Source organism: Myotis davidii, unplaced genomic scaffold (genome assembly GCF_000327345.1).
Source record: "Myotis davidii unplaced genomic scaffold, ASM32734v1 scaffold655, whole genome shotgun sequence".
Classification (NCBI taxonomy): domain Eukaryota; kingdom Metazoa; phylum Chordata; class Mammalia; order Chiroptera; family Vespertilionidae; genus Myotis; species Myotis davidii.
Window position 1 is genome coordinate 2850007 of NW_006287547.1, and position 7330 is coordinate 2857336.

The following is a 7330-nucleotide window of genomic DNA, read 5'->3' on the forward strand; positions in this document are numbered from 1 at the left end:
TAATATTTTAATTTTAGGCGGAATTCATTTCATGATGTTTATCGCTTCCAAAGCATGATTTATGTTAGGGAGTGCTCTCATGGGACCGTAAGAATGTCCATCTAAATTAGAGAGTGTCTAAATCCTTGGAATGTGTTCACCCCTAAAGGATCCCTTTACTTCAGTTTCAAGATGCTAAGCATGGGAAAATCTTCATGATATATATTTAAATTATTAGGGAATATTTTAGACATTCAAAAGAATATAAAGAATAATATATCTATTATTTAGGTAGTGACTCACCATTATATATTGCTATATAACAACTTGCCTAAAAATGCAGTAACGGAAACAACTAACATTTATATGTCACAGTTTTTAAAGGTCAGGAATCAGGGAGTGGCTTAGCTGGGTGGTCTGGTTGAGGGTCTCATGAGGTTGTGGGCAAGCTGTAGGCTGGGGCTGCAGTCAGCGGAAGCCCAGCGGGGCCTGGAGAGTGTCCCAGGCTCACTCCTGTTATTGGCAGGTTTCGCTTTCTTGCTGGCTGTTGGCCAGAGCTCAGTTCCTCCACACATAGGCCTTTTCATAGGACTTGCTTCCCCCAAAGCAAGAGAGAAGAGGGAGCATGGGCGAGAGAGAGGAGAGAGAGAGGGTGGGATGGAGGAAGAGAGGGAGAGGGAAGCTATGGACTTTTTATAGAACCGAATCTCAGAAGTAACACTTCAGTTCTACCATATGTTATTGGTCACACAAACTGGCACTGGGTGGCACGGTACGACGCAGGGTGTGAATAACCGCAGGCAGCCATCACTGGTGCCATCTTGAAGGCTGGCTACTACACCCACCATCAAGCTTCACAAAATAGTAACGTTTGTCCTGTTTGTGTCACTGCCTCAGAGAATGAGTTTAGTCCAGGGCTAAACTCTGAGAGACAAATGGGAAACAACTTTTTCTCCCCAAATGGCTTTCAAGCACTCTATGCGAAATCTCTTCCTCGCTCTGTGATAGACATCTCTGGTAGATCTTGCAGCTTTGCGCTCACATTTAGCTGTAAGAAGAGTCCTGCTTTCAGATATGAGAAGGCTTCGATGGCAGCTCATATCTTATGTCCTTAACTCTTCTTACTGCTGACTCCGTGAGGAAGATCATCCTTCGTTCAAAAATTGGTTTTGATTCTTTTTTGCCTCTTATGTGCTTTCCAATTACTCTAGCGTGGGGTCCAGCACATGGATTACAGAGGAGCAAAAACCCCTGTACTTAGGTAGTGTTGTACATAGTCCTCTCTTGGCTAATGCTGCCTGGTTCTCATTCCCTCATTAATCCAAGTACAGGTACCTCAGGTGGGCATGTAGATTATCTGGAGAGCCCGTGAATGAGACTTCAGGCTGTTTAAGTCATTGTCCAGTCAGCGTCTTGAAATCTGCCCTCTGCCTTTGCCCCATATCTTTGGGGCTTCACCCTCCATGGCCTCTTCCTGCTGGGGGCCTCTGGCCTCAGGAAGCAGTGGTCTTGGGTTGTAGGGTCTCTTCAAGATGGCGCCCACCTAACCTATCTTTTATATCCCTGCAGGTCCTTTTAGTCAATGGCAAAACATGCATCGTTTTGCTGCCAAAAGCTTACCTATTAATCAGCCCTCTCTCTCCACCTGTACCTGTGCGCTGCCCCAGCTAGTCTCCTGCCTGTGGAATTTCCAAATTGTCTCTAGCAAAACTTGACTTGAATCTAGGCTGACAGCAAATGATAAGGCTCTATCATCAATAACCACATCTCGTCTGGCCAGAGAGGCTCAGTGGTTGAGCACTGACCTATGAGCCAGGAGGTCATGGTTCGATTCCCAGTCAGGGCACATGCCGGGTTGCGGGTTCGATCCCCAGTGCGGGGCATGCAGGAGGCAGCCAATCAATGATTCTCTCTCATCATTGATGTTTCTATCTCTCTCTCCTTCTCCCTTCCTCTCTGAAATCAATAAAAAAGTACATATTAAAAAAAAAGTCTACCCCTTGGTATTTACCCAACAGAAATACATCCATAGGTTCACCAAAAGACAAAGACAAAAATGTGCAGAGCAGTACTATGCATAACAGTTCCCAACTAGAAATTACCTAAAGGCCCATAAAAAAGAAATGAATAAATAAATTTGTGGTATACGTAGTCACTCAATGAAATCTTATGCGTCAATGAAAAGGAATGGTCTACATTTACATGCAACCATATGGATGAATCTTCTAAATATAATGGTAAGTGAAACAGTGATGTAGAATGTGAGGGGGGGGGGGATTGGGAGTAATTCACCCCAGGTATAGACAATACTGGTGTGCATTGACTGTAGAGAATAAATAATAAAACTGAACAAATAAACAACAACAATAATAAACAGACTAAAAGTCAAATTTTCTTCTTCTATTATCACGATGTGCTACCATTCTAAGCAATATCAGTGATAAAACATTCTGTACTGCTGGGGCAGATCTTAACCCCCTCCCCTACCACTGGAGTGAAAGAAGCCTGCCACTAAAGAGTATATAACAAATGATTCCATATACTAGTACATAAAGTACAAATACAGGTAAAACTGATCTTTGCTGTTAACAATCAGGATCATTTTTCTTTTCTTCTTCTTAACTCTTTGGGGTAGTGATTGGAATGGAGCACAGAGGTTTTCTAGGGGCTGGAAATGTCCTGGATGGTTGGTTACAGGGTATGTTCAATTTGTGAAAATTCACTGAGCTGTACTCTTATATCATGTGTGCACTTCACTGTATATTATACTCCAATAAAAAGTTTTTAAAAAGCTACAACATATTTTTTAAAAAGTAGATATACTTGAGAATTATCATGTTGCCCAGGAATGTATTGCTGGCTTGATTTGGCAGGAAATTTTGCTGTCTTTCTTGAAGGAAATTTTCATCAGGATCACTCACCACCTATTACTTATACTTTTAGAATCATCTCCTAAAAATTCAGCACAGACTTATTGAGTGACTGCCACATGGGAGAGGGACTGCGCTCCATGCTCTGATGATAAGATAGAAGAACTGCTTCTTTTGCTGAGAAAAACAACAACTGACTTATAAAGTAGTTGAATTGCTTGGGACTCAATCACACGAAACTAGACATTTACCTTTAAACACAGATGGCAGATAACTTATAAAATCTCTCCTTTGCTATTTCTGTGGAGTATTAATTCTTTTTGAGGTCACCAGCATTGCAGGAGAGAGCCAGCATTGGGGAGGGAAGAATGCGAGTGTGTGGATGGAGTAGACGGTTCCAGCCGAGGAAAAGCAAGAGAGAGAAGACATTGCTCCTCCCATCCCCAACAATCAGAGTCAAGAGATTAAACAGAACCAAGCCGTCATTCATTATCACCTAAGAACAGGAAGGGCATCTCTTTGCTCCAACAAAAAGTAGGAAGGATGTCCCCGCAAGATAAAGGGCTCATCTTTAAACTGAGTAAGTTTAACTTTATGAAAAACCCATTTCTTCATACTTACCTTTTATATTCTCCTGTGAATGGGCAAAACCTCACCACTGTCTGGTGCTTGAGCGGGATCTCTGCTGTAGTCCAGGGTTGTGGTGTTTTTTTTTTTTCCCCTGTAAAGGGTGAAATGATAAATATCTCAGGCCTTAGGGGCCCTGGCACTCTCTGCTGGAACTACTCCGTTCTGCCATTGTAGCACCAAGCAGCCAAGGACCATCAATATGTGCATGAATGGGTGTGGCTGTGTGCCATAACACTTTGGGACACTAATTTTTTTGGACACTAACATTTGAATTTCATCTGACTTCTTGGGTCCCCAAACATTGTTCCTGTTTTGCTTCTGCCTGCCCCAACAATTCCTAGGGCTCTATTTAAAATAGGTGCCATAGCCCTAGCTGGTTTAGCTCAGTGGATAGAGTGTCCGCCAGTGGACTGAAGGGTCCTGGGTTTGATTCCCATCAAGGGCACATACCTAGGTGGCAGGCTCGATCCCCGGTCCTAGTTGGGGCCCGTGAGGAAGGCAACCAATCAATGTGTCTCTCTCACAGCGATGTTTCTCTTTCTCTGTATCTCTCCCTCCCTTCCACTCTTTCTAAAAATCAATGGAAAAATATTCTCGGGTGAGGACTAAAACAAAACAAAACAAAAAACAACAAAAATATAAAGCTGATGCCATAAATGAAAATTTTAAAAAATAGTTAATTTAAGAAAATTAAAAATTTCTAGAAACAGTTACATGGAAGATAGAAATTATAGCAGCGCCTCAGGCCATATTGACAGCTGGAAACTATAGGGCAGGCTTGGGTGGCATTCCCAGCTTCTCACTTTGGTACCTCTTCAAACTCCTGTTCTTTAAGTATCCATTCAAGATCTCTTCAGGGGGGCGAAATTTAAACACTCTTCGTGGGAGAGGCAAGGCAGGTCCCTGAGCCTCTTTGCTGTCATCAAGAGCATTCCCACTCTAGCTTCCAACTTGCTCACCTCCCCCAACAAGTCACACTCAGGCTAACTGGACTCCCCCTCCTTAACAGGCAGTTTAGCAACCATCTTCACACATCCCTGAGGGATCTTACTAACCATCTCCAAGTGACTTACTAACATATTCCTCCCACTCATATGCCACACTCCTCATGGAAGGAATTTCGGTAAATACAACAGGCTTTATCCGGTTACATTCCCTGTACTATCTTAGTGCTGACTAACCTCTTAACCCAGCTCAGTGTGCTAGTGGGTTTTGGCAAAAGGAAGATGAAAACCTGAGCTCCTTGGGGAGGAGCATGCAGTTTTCAGAGTTAGTCCTCTGTTGCAGCGCAGGGAGAGAGGGATCTCAGACGTTCTGTGAGGTACGGGGATAAATTGCTATTTGGATGTTAAAGAGGGACACTGGATTGGATGAGAGAGGCAGTATCTGCACTCCAGTAGAGGTCTTCTGTGCCTGAGATCTTGGAGGGTGGGCACAAATGTGCCCCTCTATCTGAGGTGACAGTGGGCTTCAGAGGTGGGGCGAGGTGCCTTTGTGCAACTTTGCAGGTGAAGAAAATACAACTCAGAAACCACTGGTGTGGAGAGTGTGTGGATATTAGGATTAGGAATGTAGGCTTTGGTGTCAGATGCTCTATCACTTACTAAGATAATAACCTTGGGCTACTTCTTATCTAGAAATAGAGATGCTAATACCTACTACATAGGATTGTTGAAAAGATTAAGTGGGATAATATGTGTAAAACATGTGGTGATATTAAAATATCAGAAAGAGACATGAGTCAGTAACATATGAGATATTCCTGGCAATGTGTCCCCATTTAAATCTATAAAAAGTGGTCTGGCATTTAGACACATGAGTCACATATGTTTCCATGTGCCTTGGGTGGCCATGAAATTAAGTGATTTTCCCCCCTTTAAAAACCACATCCCTTTAATAGAAAACTACAGCAAACACCACGCACTATGTGAAAAGGACCACTTATTTATTATCACTACATGTCAAAAACCATCTGGACCATTTTCTAGTAGCAGATGTTTGCCAAATTAACTTGGGAAGCAGAAAATTCATGTAGGGTATTTCTGTTAGCACAATGAATGCAACTAGGACAGATACAGATAAATTTTTCAAAACAACATTAAGCCATATTACAGTCAGGTAACAAAACCATGGTGACTGCACACATTCTTAGAATTTGCAGAATGCTCAGGAAATGTCAATGAACTATCTCTTAATTTAAAAAGAGATTCATTTAGAAATGACCTGAAATTCAGAACAGCTTAAAAACGTGACCATAAAGATTTAAAAACATTTATGTTCTTCATGGTGATGGTAATTATTAAGTGTGATAGTGTGATTTATAATAAGAAATATGTATTTGTTCTTTTACTCCTTCACAGAGCTCCTAAAACCCTTGGGATTGTTTTGTAACAGAGAAGTAAACGTGTCTTTTGTTATGTTAATGAAATGAGTTTTGGAAATTTCCTGGGGGTGTCTAGTTGCCAGTTTCAACCCTGTGATTAGAAGGTTGCAAGTTTCAGCCCCCCACCCCTTTCCCAGTAGGGGAGAAGGGCTGGAGATTGACTTCCATCATCAAGGCAGGTGGCCAATGATTTAATCGATCATGCCTATATTATGAAGCCTCCACAAAAACCCAAAGGATGGGGTTTGGAGAGCTTTCAGGTTGGTGAACATGTGGAGATTCAGAGAGAGAGCGGTGTGATCCCAGAGAGCATGGAAGTTCCATGCTCCTTCCCACCCACCTTGCCCTTTGCATCTCTGCCATCTGGCTGCTCCTGATTATATCCTTTCATAATAAATCAGTAATCTAGTAAATCAGAAGTTCCTCTGAGTTCTGTGAGCCCCTCTAGCAAATTAATTAAACCCCAAAAGGGGACATTGGTATCCCAAGAAACCAGAAACACCAATCAGAAAGGATATATGCATCTCCATGTTCATAGCGGCACAATTCACCATAGCTAAGATCTGGAAACAGCCTAAGTGCCCATCAGCAGATGAGTGGATTAGAAAACTGTGGTACATCTACACTTGTCAAGTGAACTGCTCGGTATTGTTACCATCATTGGTGTCCTTAGGTTCCCCAAGACAAAAATCGAGAGGAAAACTGAGAGCCATTTCTAGACAGATTTTATTAAGCTTATGCTCAAACACAAGGCAGGCAGGCAGCACAGAGGAAAGAAAGGTCCTCTGAGCTGATCCAGGGCCTGGTTCTGGTTGGCTGCTTTAATGAACCGGAGATAAAGCAGGCTTGAGTGAAAATTTGGGCTTTTTGAAAAGGTGGGCTTGCATGAAAAGGCTAGTGAAGGGTTTGGGCGATAGGATTTTCCATGTGGAATTGTCCTTCTGTCGGGCCACTTGGCAGCTATCTCAGTGTGTGCTGGTGCTATGGGGTCAAGATTGGGGTGTTGCTCACTACTACCACCCCAGGAAAATCACTTAGTGGCCAAACCTTGATCAACTGCGCATGCATAATAGTGGTTTTGACATCTGGCCACCTGGCGTTTTTCCATTCGCTGGCCCAAGTCTCTATCCTGTCTCATTTTGGGGGAACCTCCCCTCCTCAATTGGGAAGTGGGTACAGAATCTTATTGAAAAATTGAGATACCTTCTGTTTTATTTTTAAGGAGTGTGTAACCCTCTTTCAGTCACAAATACATTTTGCTAGGACCTGGGAAAACAAAAATCTTGTTAAGAATTAGCTTCATCTCTTACCCTTTGGGACAGCATGGATGGACCTGGAAAATATTATCCTAAGTGAAATAAGCTAATCTGAGAAAGACAAATATTACATGATTTCACTTATTTGTGGACTCTAAAGAACAAAATAAATTGACCAACAAAATAAGACCCGAAGGAGGTATGGAACTGAC